This window comes from Epinephelus lanceolatus, chromosome 18 (genome assembly GCF_041903045.1).
Source record: "Epinephelus lanceolatus isolate andai-2023 chromosome 18, ASM4190304v1, whole genome shotgun sequence".
In the NCBI taxonomy this organism is placed as follows: domain Eukaryota; kingdom Metazoa; phylum Chordata; class Actinopteri; order Perciformes; family Serranidae; genus Epinephelus; species Epinephelus lanceolatus.
In genome coordinates, this window is record NC_135751.1 from 16,872,013 (window position 1) to 16,890,638 (window position 18,626).

Genomic DNA, 18,626 nt, shown 5'->3' on the forward strand with positions numbered 1-18,626 from the left:
GCCACTACGTCAATAGTGGCATCACAAGTCCATTTTCAGCATCACCGACGCTATCAGGCTATCTGGGGTGACCTGAGCCACACCCATCAATATCCAGCCTCCTCTCCTCACAGCTGGCATGGTTCAATAAGAGACGCGATAAAACAAGAGTGTGTGCCTCACATCCAGCCCTCCAGACAGTGGAGGTTACTGTGATCAGCATGGATTAGATGTCTTTCCAACTTGATCAATGAGAGATGGGGGTGGGTGGGGTGGGGGGTTGGTGGCCTGGTGGGGTAGGAAGAAGCTTTGGTACCACCTCCTGCAGGCTGTAATGACTCTGATAGCTGATATCTAGAGCTGCGGGAGGCAGAAGAGGAGCAGTTTCACTGTGCAGGAGAAATAAAAACAGATGCTGCTCCCAAAGGACGGCCATGAATGTAAGCTGGAAACCACATAAGCACCGTCTCTCATTCACACACACCACCAGTGTATGGAGTTGTCACGTTCACATTAAAAAGAATGTTTCTGTATTTACTTTGGCTGGTAAAATTAATTATGTGACAGATTTGTAAGGCATCATCCTCCCCTGAGCTCACTGTGTTTCAACAGGAGGACTCAGGTCAAGTGCGAGACAAGTGTGACTGTTGAGAAAATCACACATCCGCTTCAGGTGTGAAGCTGTTCTGCAAAACAACCTCTTCTAACTTGTTAATTAAGTATTTGAGGATAGGAGCTGTTAACATTTTGAACTTTGAGGAAAAAAAATTGTAGGCTCTTCAACCATGTTTCAACAATAGACCGTTTGAAATTTGACAACACAAACATTCTTAATGGTGTAACAGTCGAATATATGAAAAGTGCCTTTAACTTGGTGTATACTGTGTCGCTTAACAGCAACGTCATCAAGCAGCTCTTGTTATAATTTGAGTCTGTTGAGAGCGCACCCAACGCTGGTCGGACGTACACCTATGTGCTCCCGCTTTTTCTTTATGTCTCTCAACACAACAGTAATGGTTGTAAGTACGTGTGGTGACTATTATGTTCATACCGTACAACCGGGCTTGGTAAGGTTGGAATGTTTTTAAGTGGACGTAAAAATAAACGACGAGCATTTGTGAAATCCCACCAGTGTGTGGATGTGAGTTTCTGCCTGTCCTCTAACTCCAAAGAGCTACATGGACCCTAAACCATTACAATGGGTCCCTTTGCATTTCCTCTTATGCCGGGTTCACACTACATATCAGCCCTATTATAGCCTGACGCAGCGTCGTATGGTGTTGGCTCGGATCGTGAGTGGCAGTAAGCGTCGTGCATAATTATCCATCGTTTCATCTCGTGTAGTGTGTCATAGCAGACGCAACCAACGCAATGTCTAGAATGCCTCAAGACGTCCCTACAGAAAGTCTAGCATGATTGATTTTCTTTTTGTCGTTCCCAATTCCTGTCACAGCTGTCACTTTGACCATTAGGAACACAGAGCTATCTGCTTGGACAGCTGTATGGCAACAACACCCCAGCCTTTATAATATTTCCTCTAGGGATGTTACGATGACAGAGTGAAAAATGGAAAAATGATGGCATGAAACAGCAGAGGCACTTCAGCTACTAGGTGAGTACTGCAATTAGCATCAGGCTAGCAAAGAATGTTATTTCTTAATAATGGAGGATATAAAGTGATAAAATTAAAAAATATAATACGCACTTCGTAAAATTGACCGGGTATGTACCATCGTGTAGTCTGTCATGTCTGTCAGCTAAGCCATGGCATGATTTTATGACTCCACAATCGCCTAATGTGACATAGTGACTGTCATAACAGACAAAAATGTCATGTAGTGTGAACCCAGCATTAGAATGTTTTCAGAACATGTGACTGATATCGGCTGACGGGAAGTATACATGGACCCAAGCTGTTGCCGAGCAATGCAATTCCAGTGACACATTCGACACTGAATCACAGTGTCTGTTTACACTAGGGATGGGCATCAATTTTCGATTAGCAATGACTGATTGTTGGGGATTTTGATCGATCACAAATAATTTTGCTCAGTAGCCGCAGTGTTTCCCCTACAATGCGAGCCGCCGTGCCTACAAGACCCCCCGACGGACCTATGCCAGGCAAAAACCATCATAAACAGACGGAGGCTCTCATCGCTCTCCAAAACCTTGGCAGCTTCCCTTGAGGCCTCTGAAAACACTACGCCATTGAAAGACGGAGGTTTGGCTGAAAACTGAAGCCTGTAACCCCTGGCTGGCAACGGTTGTAAACACCCAGGGGTGAACTGCACATGTGCGCCAATCTTCCTCTTTGGCCTGGGGGGTTGAAGCTCACAACCGGGGCAGCTGCGCTCTCTAGCGGCGACAGTCTGCACTGCACTCTTTTGTTTTCTCTCTTTTGAAATACTCGCTTACCAATTAATCGATAATTGATCGTTCATTTTTTTTGATGATCGAATAATGAATTTTGATCGTTTGCCCATCCCTAGTTTATACATATGTAAAATGAAATGGCGCTGAGCATGCACTGCTTCAGTTGGTTAGTTTTCAGCCACCTAAAAAAGGCTCACCTAAAAAAAAAAAAAACAGTGTAAGTTTAAGTGTATGCTATATTTAGAATATTTTCACCACTTTACCCTACTGTCAGAAAGCCTTTTTCTGGTGGGTAACTAAAGCCGTTATCTCAGAGCCACCAAAACAGTAATTTTACTTCTCAGAATATGAGAGTTGCTTGTCAGCCACTGCATCGATCAGTTAGTGTGTAAGGTGAAGCTGAAACTAGTGTGCGCAAGTTTGAGGCAGCATGGACTTGCAGTGCAGCATAGTAAATCTGTCTGACGAGTTATTAGACCACATTCTGCAGCCACATAATAGTCACTTAAAAATGTAAAGCCTGTGAGAAAGACTTATTTTTTTGGGACTGGCCCCAGGTTGACCAAAGGCTGAACACCACTGGTGTCCGGCTCTGATTTATCTGAAACTTTTTTTTTTGTTTTTAAATTACTGACAAACCAAAACATGTTTGTATAATTTGTCATTAAAGCAATATTTTAAAGAATAAATAAACCCTGCATCAGTGTAATTTCAAAATAGAAGTACCCTAGGCAATTAAATTTTTGCCACCGTCCAGCTCTGAAACAGGTGGTGCATCTGCGTCTCCTCTGCCACCTGTTATACCCTAAGTGGCAGCAACCTCGATACACGCGGCCACATGCTCCTCAGTCTGGGTCAGTTATAGGCTTTTAAATGAATATTATGACAATAATCAATATTACCTAATATATAGGCTAATATTATTAATATGTGTAGGCTATAGGTCGGTACATATTATGGATGTAAAAATTAAATATTTCAACCTTGAGTTTTATTGTCAACAGCAACGCTCTATACCACAGCAGTGATTTCTTCTCATACTGTGGTTTTCCGACTTCCTTTGATGCCACTTTTCAGGCTGCCAAATACATCCAGTTAAATTGGACCTAGGATGTCAGCGTTTCCATTTCTAGATCAGAGAAGTTTCTCCTCTTGGCCAAATTACATCTCTCCATGTCGCGAACTCTAGAGGCAATGCCATATTGGAGCAGGACATCTAAATAATGATTGTTGTCAGCTGCCACATTTAACAGCACCCAATCATTCCTATGCTGTGATTGGCGAGATAAGAATGTTACATGAATGGCACGCGAACCCTGTTATTAGATGATTTCTGCACTCGGGTCTGCACTGGTTTGCATGTTAGATTGAAAAAAATTAGGGCCACTGAAACCAAAATTGTTCCTGTGATGGAAGGACGAGACTCGCAGGTACAGACACTTACACGTTCACCTCAAGCCCTTGATAGTTGAATGTAAAATAGGTGACGCAGAGCTGATCCAAATATCTGCAGGGTGCCTGTCTTAACTGATGGCTGCTCATGTTACATATTCATCATTTGCTAATATTTCATGTTTGGGTGACAGCAGTGACAGCTAAATGTCTTTGGCCTGCTGTTGAAAATTGTCTTTTCAGATCTTGGTATTTTCACCGCTCAAACATTTATGCTACAGTAAGCCACAATGTTTATTTCTATTCCAAGCTTTATCTCTTCACTTCAGTGAGATCAAAGTCCTATTTCGGAGGGTAGAAACAGTAATACAAGATAGTAGAAGAATATCTAGATTTTGACAAGAATCCATGGAAGCAATAACTTCAGCGACTGTTTTTATCTTAACTGACTTGTGGAGAAAACTAAACTACTGCAGCTCCTCACTATAGCAAAAACACTAGATAATGTTTGGACCAAAGCTAAAGTAAAGTGAGGGCAAATTGTGCTTAAACGCACAACATAATTCAAAAGCTTTTAGAGTGCAGGGTGATTCTGAAATGTAGCCTCTGAATAATCCCTGGCAGCTAGATATATTTAAACTAATGCATTTTACTCATTCAGATTTAGCAAACAAACAAACAAAAAAATCCTGTGATGAGTGATTATTTTTCACTACAGCTCTCCCTGGGATTTCACGCTGAAAAGTGTCCTTAAACTTTCTTTCAAAACTTACTTTGCCTACATTTGCTCTCATAATCCTGGCAGTGGAAAGGCTGGAAAGTGATGACAAGAGCTCAACACACACCATCAAGACTGAGAAACTAGTCTTCTCAGCTATGATTAATCTTGACACAGAGAAAGCAAACGAGTAACACTCTCCTGGCCGTCAATATTGATGACTGTTATGCCCTTGAGCAAGGCAATTAACCCGCGACAGCTACGGCTGCAGAGCTCCACTGAAAGATTGTGGCTGTACTGGGCAGCTACCATGTGTGAATGTGTGTGACTGAATGGATGAGTGTATGTGAAGCAGGGCGTTGCTGAAAAAAGCCATGCATTAAACCATACCTGCATAAATAAATGTAAAAGTCGATACCAGACACACACACACACACACACACACACACACACACACACACAGTACTGCACACAATATCTGAATATTCATGAAAGCAATAACTGCATGTTTCTGATCAAATGATTTCAGCCGCCACCCTTCCTGCTGACTGGGACCCAAACAAGCGGCCTATTTAGAGCTTGTTGTTGTTGTGCGGAGTGGTTGAGGAGGCATACCTGGCGGAACACACTGAGCCAGTGTTTAACCCCAGAGCACCGTCATTCACCAGCAGCATAAACGCACCACTGTGTGTGTGCATGTGTTTGTGTAAGTGACTGCACAGTTCTAACACTGGGGCCACTGTCAGTGTGAGTCATTACACATGTGCGAGTGTGAGGTTGTATGCATCTAAGGCTCACGGCAGTGAGGCAGGCTTCTGGTGCTTTCTGTTAATGAGGATAATGATTTCATAACACCGAATCAAAATGAGATCAAATGAAGCTCAACGCTGAACGTGCCACTAAAGGGGAGCTGCCCTCCGCTTCTACTGTCGGTGAACAACCTGACTCCCCCTTCCTGCCAGATCACCTCCTGTTTGGGCACAAGGCTCAAAGGGGAGGTTGAGGTATAAAAGGCGTCATGAGAGGACGTGAGGAGGGACACAGAGAGGGGGCATGTGAAACCTAAACCCGGCTTCCCCAGAGTCAGCAGTGTCACTTCTCCAGCTCCCCACTGAGGAGCAGGCAGCCTGCTGAGTCTATCCCCGGGCTGTGCACCTCCGGTCGCACGTGCCACTCTGCCAGGCAGGGGGCTGGAGGAGGGAGGGGGGCTCGAAACAGGAAAAGGGCAGCCTGCATGCCCTGAGGCAGGCTTCGTGCAGCTGTCAGAATCCCTGACCCCCACCCGGTCTCTGCCACCTCAAGCCTTACACAGGGCAGTAACCCAGGCCAGCGGAGGGACTCAGGGGTTGAAGGGTACCAACACTCCGTCGCTCCTTTAGGGATAGACAGACAGCATGGCCAGAGGGGGCCAGTATTCATGCCTTTTTATAAAGATTTTCCCTTTTCATTTTACCTGTCATGCAAAGCCCTGCACAGCTTGTTACTTGCCCTGTCAGTCCTCACCCAACCCCTGGAGTGTGGCAAGGAAATGTATAATTTATCAAGCTTGCTTGTTAAAGTCATTTGCGATACAACATCTGAATTAATATGAAATATGGGAATTTGTAGGCACTTTTGATTTATTCTGAGCAGCCCCCAAAGGACATGTTTAAATAAATAACTCAGTGCCTAAGCAGTGACTTTAAATATTTGCTTTTGATGAAATATATGTACAACATTTTAAGAAATCTTTGTGAACCAGTGATTTCAGAAAGCATGACCTGCATACAAGTGTTAAATGCATGAGAGTCTGAATGTTTTCATTTCATTTAAAGTTAATTCCTTGCGTACTTCACATGAACAAATATCAGCTATGCCAGTGCTGCTCTGTCTGACCATGACAGAACAGTGATGTCCTCCAGTGCCAAGCTTCCCCCAGCTAATTGGGAATTAACTGTGTGTTTGTATTGGCAATTGGAGAAGCGACCAGCAAGTGCGTCACAGTTTTAGCACAAAACTTTTCATAGAATCCAACTGAAGGTCACTGTGCTACTCTGACCATTTTCAGCTGAGGATGAAATCGAGGGTATCAGTCACACACAGAGTGAGAGAGAGAGAGAGTGAACAAGAGAGGTCAACAAACATCCAAAAGTGTATAAATTCAGTCTTGGGCCTTGCAGGCTCCAGCTGTGTGTGCTGCTCAGTGTGAGCAGGCTGGTCACCTTGGCTCAGCAGGTGATGATACCACAGATAACAGCAGTAAGAGGGAGGATCAAAAGGTCAAAGCAAAATAGCGAGGACCCACTTAAACAGCAGACGAGCAAAATCATAGAGAAAATTACACGGTGAGAGGCAGCAATGTAAGAGCAAGTGGCTGATGGAAAAAAAAACAGCAAAGTTATAAAAAGATAGAGAAGAGGATTTCAAAAACATACATGAAATGCTCTTTAAACAAGAATGTCTTGATCAATAGTGGCAGTAAGCACTGAAACATGCTTAGGATACAGATACCTACGCTGGCCAACAAGGACAAACCTGCTACGGCACCCCAAAGCATTTCAATTAGGAGAAACGTGCTCCAGCTTCATAAACAATGTCAATTCAAAAACAAATACAAATGGTAAAGTGCTGCAAAAGAAAAAAAAATGCTGCAGAAATCTAAAATACATATATTTACAGCAGACATGATAGAAATACAGAAATGATGCAAAGTCAAAAACACACAAACCATGAAAACAAATGCAGCAGAAAAAAACGTTGCAAATCCAGTCAACACAACAGAAGTTCTCCAGACCTCTGAAGGGAAGGCTAAGTAGCTGTGCAAATCTGTTGCTCTTTTAAAATATTGCGCAAGACTAAGGCCAAATGAACCTTTTCTATCACTTTCTTGTCTGGTCTCTCTCTCAGGTCAAAAATCAAGCTGTTCCACTTACTGCTCCCCTGTGCCCTTGTCGGCCACTGTAGATACATATTCATTTGCGTGCATACATGATGTTAAGTGTGAGGCAGCCTGGTAGCCAAGCAACCCCTGATCTGTGGGAGATGAGTAAAAGAATGGAGGTCCTGAGGTAAAAAAAAAAAAAAAAAAAAAAAAATTAATCTAGTCAAGACACAGAGAGGGAGACGTTCTGCTTCACCCCACATTGTGACCATAATGAGGGTGTTACTGTAAACCACTCAGTGTTACGTCTGTGGAGACTCTTACACTCCGCCTGTCGGAAACAGTTTAGACTTACCTCAGTTAAGATATGTGGGCTGGGATGTGGATGCTTCTCTCTCTAAGTTCCCAAAATATGCCCTCTCGCTCCTCCTCTCTTTGTTTACATCTAACCTCTTTCTTTCTCCACTCTTTTCTCTTCACACAAGGGTGGGGTTAATGTTTACATTTCCTGCTTCATGTGAGGTGCACTCAAACAGCCTCTCCACAAAGTAACTATCTCCAAAAAAGAACTAATCTTTTCAATTCCCTAGTGGACTGAATATGGAGTGCAGCCCCAGAATGACCCCTTTTACATCTAATATTAATACTTTCTGTCAAATGACCCGGTGAGACAAATAAGTGTCTTCAGTATTGAGCACAACAAGGAGCCTGAAGCCCTTTTAATGCATTTGTAGAGGCATGTTTCACCACTGGCTTCCTGAGGCAGAAGCTGACACGAGTACCCACCTCTAACAAAACATAGTGACAGGCAGGCTGTTTGTCTCTTGCTACTCTGTATCAGTGCTGCCATCAAGAAACAATTAAACCTAAGGAATACTCCCAAAAAACACATGCATACCACCTTCACCACCTTTTCTGTCCTTAACTCTACAAAAATGCATGTCGGTAGTCTGCTAATATGCCAATCATGTTTCTGTCAAAAATGAATTTAATGTGTTCAAGATTCAGTGAGCAGAATATTGGGGGATATATTGGCAAAGATTGAATATAATAATAAATATGTTTTCTTTAGTGTAATCACCTGAAAGTAAGAATCATAGTGTTTTTATTCCCTTAGAATGAGCTGTTTATATCTGCATGGGGAGCGGGCCCTTGTCTATGGAGATCATCATGTTGCTGTCATGTTTCTACAGTAGCCCAGACCAGACAAACAAAACCCTGACTCTAGATAGGGCCGTTTGCATTTTTGCGTCGGCCTAATTAGCGGATAATTTGGGACTCAGGAAAACCTCTGCAACATCTGGATCTTAAGTTATCAGAGATACTAGAATTATTAGGTTGTATGCCTCTACAAATCAGTCAACATGCACTTATAGTTTTCATCCATGTCTATGAAAACATGGATGATTCGTGCACATCTTCCCCCCAGCAGCACAGAAGATCTAGACGGTCAGCGCAGTTTTAAGGAGGACAGTCATGTCACCTAATCAGTATTTGACCAAATGTCTCCTCTTCTGTTGCTGAGTAATGATGTTGAGGAATGGCCAAAAAGGTGTTTTTGCAGAATATTATGATGTCACAGTGAAGCTGACCTTTGACCTTTTGAGTATAAATAATCAACACTTCATCATTATATCCTATGAGACATTTCTGTGAAATTTTGTCATGATTAGCGCATGAATTATTGAGTTAACATGTTCTGTGAGGTCACAGGTCCCTGACCTTTGATGTTCGACTACTATAATCTAATCAGTTCATCGTAGACTCCAAATGAATGTTTGTGCCAAACTTGAAGAAATTCCCTGTTCTTGAGGTTCTTGATTAGCAGGTGCTAGGTTAGTGGCCCATCTCCAACATGCCAAACAGCATTGCAGAAACACTGATTTCTAACATGAAACTGCTTAATTAATTAATTTGACAGATCTGTTTGTTTTGGAGAGGAGGAAACCTCTGCGGAAAATATGGCTCATGATAAAAATTCTCTGAACGTCTGGATCAGAAATAGGTAAGCACACAGGGGTAAGCAGGCCATCGGCAACATGCTAAATAGGTTAGGAGAAACACTGCTTTTTAACATGAAACTTTTTTATTTAGTGTTTTTACTGGTTTTTATCACCTGGTACATTTGTTTTGGAGAGAAGGAGAACTCTGCGGGTGATTAGGTTCCCAGTAAAAAAAAACACCTGAACACTGAATTCTAACCAGAAGAAGTTTCTGCTGGTTGCAAACTGTCATGATTTAAAGCAAAACTAGACATTTCAAACTGACTTCAAGTAAAAATAATAAAATATATTTTCATTTGATAATGATCAGTTGTTTCCTCTTCAGTCCTTTACAAACAAGCAAAGGAAAAAAGGTGTCGCTGAGATTTTGTGGAGATGTAGACAGGGTGATGGAAAATTATCAAATGAAACATAATCAAACTATTTGACCACATTCCATTTCAAATCACAGTTTGAACTTCTAGGGGGCTTTGAGGTAGTGTGAGACAGAAATTTCTCTAGTAGGAAAGCAGCAAAACATTTGTACACTTGATCATGTTTATGAAGTATTTGTTTTTCTCCGCGGTGGAAAAAACGTGTGCAAGGTTACCCTTTTTGTATACAATAAATCCAATTAGTGACTGCAAACATCACAACTGTGTGGCTGGTTTCTATTTATGTTTCGCCAGTGATGAATGCAAAGAAAGAATACCTGACAGCTACACTTAGAGCGTCTTTGTGAAGTATCTGCAGTCTGCGCAACATGAGTTTGTGAGCCAGTTAGGATTGTTCCATGTGTTTTGCACCTAAAATTAAGGCACTTAAACATCCACATATGCTCAGTAACAAAAGGAACAGCATGTCAGTATCAGTAACTTCATGCTTGAAGTGAGAGTCAAGCACTTCATGCTCTCTAGGAAAATGTCCAAATGCTGTTTTCATCTGCACCTCTGTTCTGGGAGTAGAAAAGGGAAGTTTTTGCATCCTCGCCTTCTCATTTGCGTTCACCATAACCATGTAGCTGGCTTAACCTAACTAGTATGGTTTTAGGTAACAGCCAACGACTGACACAATGCCAAGGGTTTCCAAGTAGGATTTGCACTTTCAAATTATGTTACGCATGTCCGCAGAGACTGTAATTACTGCACAGTATTCCTGAAACCAAAACTTGTGTACCGGTGCCAAACATGTGCACCATAAAACACCATCTCGTCTTCCTCTACTTCCTCTAGTCTGCGTAAAAACTCTCAAATGCCAAACTCCCACAAGCAAAAGATTAAAAAAACAAACAAACAAAAAAAAACAATAAAAACACAAATGACTGTGAGAAATGTATTGTACACTTTATCATAACAGCAGCATGACAGATTGCAGCATTTATCAGCCGGGGCCATTCAGCAAAGAGAAGGCAGCTCTAAAAGGTGCTGTCCATAAATAAAGTCTGTACAGAGAAGCCGCACTGTGTCAGTTTCTCTAAATCAACCCTGTGATATTCCATTTGATTTATCAGACCTCTTACTTGTTACAGCAACTACTGAGCACTAAGACTGCAGCAAAAGAGGTGTTCAGTAGAAAACCCAATATAATCCAGTGACAGTTTTACATGCTCCACTATGATCCTGCACACTTTGAAAGGACTGACTGATTCCAACATCTGTACAACAACATTCTCTCTCTGTGTACAGCTGTCATTATAAATGTCCTTTTCTTATTAGAGCACTGACAGCACTGATGAAATAGACATGTCAGACTTAAAGAATTCCTCCCTGAGCAGAACTGTTTAATCAGTCATTATCGGTCCCAGTAGACAATATCCGACTTGGTGCTTGTGTGTAGAATTAATGCTCAACTTCCTACATGTCCTGGGATCTTGCATGCAAAGTCAAATGTTTTCCCACTTTGATGAACCTTGAATGTCCAGGCAGTCATAATATGTAGCTTCATGCGCATCAGCAGGACATGAAGATGTAAAGGACACAGTGTTATGTAAACATTTTACAAAGGTACAATGGATATTATCTCCTGAAACTACTTCCTGTTATCAAAGATAACAAAGACACCACAAAGTCTGATAAGGTCACTACAATTTTAGTTCAATATCTTTCAGCTTGTATAGGAAAACAGTGTATTAGTGCTTTCCCTTTAGAGCAAATATTCTGTTTGCTATAATTACACAAATAATAATACTAATAGGCTGCAGGGAAGACCAGAATGTGCACCAGGAGGATAACTTATTGACGATTTTAAGTGGAAAATACTATTGAATAAAATCATAACTCAGGATGAGAGCATGGTGTTGGGTACAGAGGAGGATGGAGTACATGGGTGAAGCAAATGTTGCCAATATCGACCCACAGCTGACTCAATATGAGTAACTTGTACAGCTGTTTAAGGATATCCTTCCTCATTTATGGTTGGAAATTTCTAACAAGGTACCAAAAATAAAAACATCCTTAAATCCATGTTACACTGATAGCCTATAGCATCCCTCCTTAGAGGCTTTATGGTAATCTTTAGTATTTTTTCTGCTGTCATAATTTGTGTTTGATTTCAACTGATTTATTCATGAAATTGTTATATTAGTTTATATCTTACTTCATCACTCGTTAAACAGTTTGAAAGCATTTTATCCTAACAGGACGGCAAGTGTGGAGAAGGGGGATTAGTCGTCTGGTGCTGCTGATGCGCAATTACGCAAAACGTCTAAAACTCATTTTATCCACAAGCTGCGCGCTGTTAATTCAGCGAAACGAGATGAGTTGAAATTTAACTTTACAAAACCACATGTTTAATTCTCTCCCGTCATTCAGAACTCAGCAGGACTACACACCTGAAACTATCGCATCCGGATCATTTTCAGCCAAATCCAAACTTTTGCAGGGACAGCACTCTTCCACACGCGTGACAATACAACAAGATATGACAGCGCTTTGTCTTACCGGTCCCGTTCCGTTTCCGACTTTCCCGGTGCTCGTCCGTGCCCAGCAACAGTGGAAACAGATTGTTACAGACTGGCTGCCAACGCAAAAAAGCAGAGCTGTCCAGTGCAGCGGTTTGGTCAAGTCACACACCGTTATACAAACTGAGGCCGGAAGTGTGTTTTAACAATAAAGGCGTGGAGGTGCTCGCACTGATGGAGAGGCAGCTATTACGCTACAGCTGTTCATTTGAATTAACTTTTTGGAGGGCAAAGAAATACGCTGCAGTTCGCGTTTCTCTTACATGTTTTTTTATAGTCGAAGTTAGGCTGTAATTTACATTTAGCACTTTTAGACAAACCCTCTTTAAGTCAGCCAATTGTTGCGGGAACTTTAGGAAAACTTGTTCAAAGAACATACATATCATACAGCTCAACTTTTAAATATGTATATAAGACCTATTTTATTTTCATTTGCCTGCTTACTTTATGACACAAAACCCATAAAGCTAATTGAGTCTTATTTTGAAATGCAAGACCGGATGTCGTCGCTCTTTTTATGAGTGTTGCTTGACTATGGTCAGTTCACACTGACCCGTTGGTCTCCAGCAGCTCATCACGGATCTAAATTGTTCTTTACACTCGTGACTGTAGGCTAATTAACTCCGGTAATATTTATATTATAACCTTAATTACATTAAAAGGATATAAAATGTGACAAAACTGTTGTTGTTGTTGTTGTTTTGTTTGGGTCATACCACTCACCTAAATGTAATATGGCTTCACAAATATTTGCCACCACAAATAGGAGACTGACCAGACTACACCATGGGGATTTTGTGAGTTTTAATTATTTTCTATGTGAGAATACAAATCAGCCCACATGTTATTGTTTTTCTTTGTGGACACTGATGTGGCAGCACCTCACAGACAGCATAATATTTGACCCTGTACTGTTCTGGCATGCTGATCAGCTTTAAAAGTGAATACTATTGGTAAAATCTAATGTGACAGACAGTGTATAGTCTACTCAATGAGGTGTTTATGCTGGCAGATTTGAACAGTTTCCCAGACTCCAAAATAGTTACTGCAGGGACAATAAACATCCCACAGTGCCAGCCTTGTTCTTTTCATCCAAGAAAAACATTGTTTCATGTGAAGAGGTTGCTGATGATACTCGCCGGTTTTATGGCCTTTTTTATACTTATTTAAATTCTATTTTCCTGATAGCTTTATACTGATTTTTATCTAGTATGATTAACAGAAAGGCCAATTGCCTTGATTATAATATGCTGGGGCCCTTTACAGGGTGACAAACTGGCGGAAATGCGTGGAACAGGTTGTCACCAGTGAGATGATGGATACTCTTGGCTCTCGTATTTATGAGCACTAGATATGTCCTTCTTCATGCAAATGTGCTGGCACTCGAACAAGCGGTGATCATAAAAATAACCCACAGTCAAGAACATGGGGACCATACTGAATGAAACACAACACCGTCGTCTCTTCCCACTAACACCAGCCGTTAGCACCTCTGACTAAGATGCCTTAAAAGTCTTTAATTCATTAATGTAGATTTTTATTATTTGCATTTACATGTTCAGCCTTTGGAGAATAGACCATAACAGATGCATGGCTCCTTTCTCTCATTTGACCAACTTTACTTCATATTTAGTTTCAGTGCCAGTGCTAGTCCTCTCCGCCTACATGCAGAGCCCCTGGTAATGGCTGAAGGGCAGAACGTAAGCCAGATTCAAAGCCCTGAGTGGTATCTGACTGGTCACTGTCCAAACTTTGCACCCCATCAACCAGCATGCACCTGCCTTACAGACCACACTGCCGGTGCAGCTTGCCCTTTTAGTGCTGACAGTGCTGGTTATAGACTGCTCGTAGTGGTAAATAAAGGAGATGGGTAAACTGTGACCTTTGTCCAGTTGTCTTCATAAACAACAATCTCTTATTTATTTCAAGTCTTCAAAACAGAGACTTTAAATTATGCTTGTTGTCCCTTAAAGGAAGAGTTTGACAATTTGGGAAATACATTTTTGCTTTCTTGCTGAGAGTTAGATGAGATGGTTGACCACTTCTATGTCTGTATGGTAAATATGAAGCTACAACACAGCCAGCAGCCAGCTAACTTAGCTTAGCACAAAGACTGAAAACAGCTAGCCTCGCTATGTCCAAAGGGAAAGTAATCTGCTTATACTAGCCCCTCTAAAGCTAATCAAAACATTATATCTTGTGTTTAAGTCATACAAAATCAAAGAGTACTGTCAAAATGACAACTACCAGGTAATGAACCAGACCATTTCTTGGCTGGGACAAGTAACTTCCTGGCATCTTTGCTAGTTACATATTAGAGTGGTACAGGGATGGCATTTATTTGTAGGCTAAAGAGATTATCATGGCCCTGGTTCCCTCAGAAAAAGCCAATAGAATTTTTTCATTGGAATTTGGATTAATGCAGAAAATCAATAGCAAACCAAAGTCTACTTTTAACCTTCACAAATGCACACCACCTTTATAATTTTCTAAGCATAAATGCAATCACCAGAGGTAAAAAGCTAACGTTAGGCTATAAAGTAACTACACCACGTTCGCATGAAATCAATGTTGCTACCACAACTTCCAACAACCCAGCTTCAAAATTCAGGGGTGGGGTATTTACTCAGGTATTTTATCTTGTAGAACACAACATGAGAGTCTCTCAAAAGCTTGTGTTAACCACAGACCTTATTTCAGACATCTAAAACGCTTTCAAAAAACCCACTGACTTCGAGAATCAGACCATAGGACTCATTCCTGCAGTACTCCGTAACTGCTCCCGGGCAAGAAATAGTCCAGCACATAACCAACCCAGCTAACTGTTGCTTTTACACTTCAGTTTTTGCTCTAATATACATATCATGTGTTAATTAGAGAGCTTTAGAGGTCCTGGTAGGCAGATTTTGTCACTGCAGGTCAGCGCAAGGTCAACTGTTACTCCGTTTCCAGTCTTTGTGCCAAGCTGAGTCAGCTGCCTGCTGGCTGTAGCTTCATATTCACCATGCATACTTAACACTGGTATCAATCTCCTTATCTAAATCTCAGAAAACAAATTAAACAATCACATTTACCAAAATGACAAACTACTGATTTAAAGTTTTATTACAATGTAATGTCATCAATTTGTACGTTAGAATAAATAGCTAAAAACCTCTATTTTGTAAGCCAAGAAAACTGATTTCTTCTTATTAAATGCCTTTGGTCTGGACTTGTGTTTCTTCTTGTGGTTTCTATATCTGTAGGCAAACATATATTCTCTCTCTGTCTAGTGGATAAATGTCCACTGGTCTGTAGAACTGTACAGTAAAATCCATAAATCTTGACAGGCCTCTATAGCCTCTTAAACTCCCACTCCCACTGTTCTCAACAACATGTCCATGCGTCAACCTGGTTTCCACAGCAACTGAAGTGGCAAGCTGTGTCCATCCGACGTGAACTTTAAAAACCCATCTTTAAATGGAGCCTTTGATGGACTGGAGTGACTGGAGTTGAAAACGAAAGAAACAAAAGAAAGGCATTTGAAGCAACAATGCCACTTCAGGCAGTTGATTAACTTCAGCATGAGTGCAGCCAAAGTGGCATGCATGAAGAAGAAAAAAAGGAATATGGAAATGGTTTTTAAAAAAAGGGCTGACAAGGGAGGAATGCATGAAAACTACATTTCCATCTAGATTTGACATTTACTTTGGATTGCCACACATTTATGCTGACCATCCATAACGTCTGCCTCTGTCCAACACTATCTAAGAGGCTGTGAATGTATGTCTAATTACATAAGACACAGAATGTACCTAGTATATCTCCATCCATAACATCTGCCTCTGTCCAACACAGTATCTAAAAAGGCTGTAAAGGTATGTCTAATTATATAAAACACAGAACAGATAGACACTGCATGGTCTTTAAAAATGGAATTTTGTTGCCTTTTGGTATTAAAGGAATATAAATAACCTCCGGAGCTCATTTTATTCATGAATGCATCTTAAACCTGAAGACCACTCTAAAATCATTATACACTGTGTTATGCGCTTTCTTTTGCCAGTGTCTAAAGGTGAATGTTTCCTCTTCATAATGAAATGTCCTTGCTTTTACAGACTTTTTTGACACATTCAGTCCTGCACCTTGTGAATGAAGGCATTTCTCTGTAGTGGTATTTCATGGTTTTGTATAAAGTACCACCTCAATGTGACTGTTGCATATCCAGCTGCTGCACTGTAAAGACACTAAGCTTGTTGTGAGATAAGTCGTGGATTTAATGTACCTCTGTATAAAAGAAACGAGAGGCCACTCAAAATTCCATAACCCACTGCAACATGAGTTATGGTTCGCTTGAACTCTTTCTCCAAGTAGGGGGATGCTGCTGCTGCGTTTGTGGTCACTTGCCCTTGGCATTTGTTTTAATTAGAAGGGTCCAGAGGGATTACCATGGAGCTAATTATGTTGGCTGGCCATTGAGGCAGTGATGGCAAAAAAAGGCTGGTACAAACAAGAGGGCAGCACACAGACTTAGGTAAAAGGATGAAAGGCGAAGACACATCAAAACAAGTTTCACCGGAGAAGACACTGCATTACAGTTACCTCGGACATTTGTTGACTTCCTGGAGAAGAAATTGCTTAATAATCTGCACCACAACCACTGTCAGTCAGACTTTGGCTGTCCTTCTTGGCTCAATCAATTTTCTAGATGCCTGCAGTGGGACAGATTCATATGTGACTGACAGTTACCAAATGAAGAATCACTGCTAAAGATGCAGAGGGGTATGGGAAGGGGGAAGCTGTTGCTTTGATATGAAAAAAAGTTCAGCATAATAAAAATGGATAAATCTACATATTGTTAGTTATAATGATAAAATAGAGTATATCGGGCCAATGTTGACATTTTATTAAATATCAAATATTGGCCAGTCAGTGCCAATTTTATTTTTATATCTCATTTATTTGATGTCCAGAGTTGAATGTTCAACTATAAATCAAGGCATAATTTCAAGGTGGAGTTTTAGCCAAACTATTCCCTACCATCAAACAGATTTTGTGAGTAAAAGATTTAAAGACCACCTTGCCTTGGTGGTGGTTTCAATACAAAGAGCTACACCTTTTCTTGATTGCAGGTAAAGATGGTTGTTAATCTTGAGGCTTTTTTTTTTTTTTTTTTTTTGAGAAAAAATTATAGTTAACGTTTCTGAAATGTCACAATCTGTCATGATGAATTTGTGATAAGCACCTCTCTCAAACTTCTCAGTGTTTTGGAGTGAGTGCAGTTAAAATCACTTGATTAAATATTTGAAGGCTAATCAGTGGCTGATTGGATTAGTATGTGCACTGAAAACCTTTACACATCACAGCAGTGTCCCATTGCAATTGAAATGACTGCTCTTTTTCAGTATTTGTTTTTTTCTTCCTTTCTTTTTTCAGGTTTTGGAATATGCTAAATCACAGGGATAATACTGCAAGGGTATTAAATGACACATTCAAAGCACAACAGGAGAGAGAGCCATATGCTAACAGCACCTGTAGCCTAACTGTCTACATTTCTAACTTGACAATTAACCTCCCAGTGCTGCCAGTGACTTTCATAGTATTTTTCCCAGTGAGGGAGACACGGCACCAGGAACAAAGCCTTCCAACTCTTACACTATCACTACATGCTATCAGATTTTTATTCCACAGGGAGGATGAGGAAGCAAAAGCTATACATATTAATAAGGAGAAATGCCTATTCCCACACCTTTTACACAGAGGAGTCTGCTGCTGAGTTGAGCCACTGTCAGTTTACCAGGAAGCTCACCCTCTGGCATATATAGCTTATGTGAGCAAATTTCAATGTGCAACCTCTAAAAATAGTTTATTGGACAAAGTCTGTTAAACGGTTTAAATGCAGCTCTCATCTTCTGGGTCTTGGAAATGACCCTGCATGAGAGTCCAGAAAAGCACTTCAATTTGTAGAGACTGGGTTTTTTTTTTTTACTCCTGAACCTACATTATAGATGATTGCCTACTGAGTCTCAATAGGATTAATCATCAAAGTGACGCACAGGAGCCATCTTCACACTTCCTCTCTGTTACTTTCTGTTAAGCTAAGGGGAAATTTAGAAGTTTTACCCCTCCCTGTAAAACAATATTTAATTAAATGCTTGTCTCTTTGCTCTTTTTTTTATGTCTATAATTGGATACCTATGTATTGAATTCAAGAAGATGATACATGTATATTTATTTCAATAAGACATAATCAAAAAACACAGGATGCAGTGTTAAACAATCCCTTGTGCTAATAGGTAGTGAGCACTTACATTAGATTCACCTTGCTGTTGGGAGTGGCAGATGGTTGACAGGTGGGGGTTTTCAATGGACAACCTCCATCCT

The 18,626-nt window shown here is 40.8% G+C and overlaps 1 protein-coding gene across 2 annotated transcripts in view; it reads right to left on the bottom strand.

The window, feature by feature from the left end:
* Nucleotides 1-12,316, bottom strand: part of znf385c (zinc finger protein 385C) — a 187,634-nt gene extending 175,318 nt beyond the window's left edge. For both annotated transcript variants that reach the window (XM_033645708.2, XM_033645707.2), the window contains exon 1: nt 12,244-12,316. The gene's annotated coding sequence lies outside the window, so the exon portion shown is untranslated. The remainder of the gene's footprint in view (nt 1-12,243) is intronic.
* Nucleotides 12,317-18,626: the final 6,310 nt, after the last annotated feature.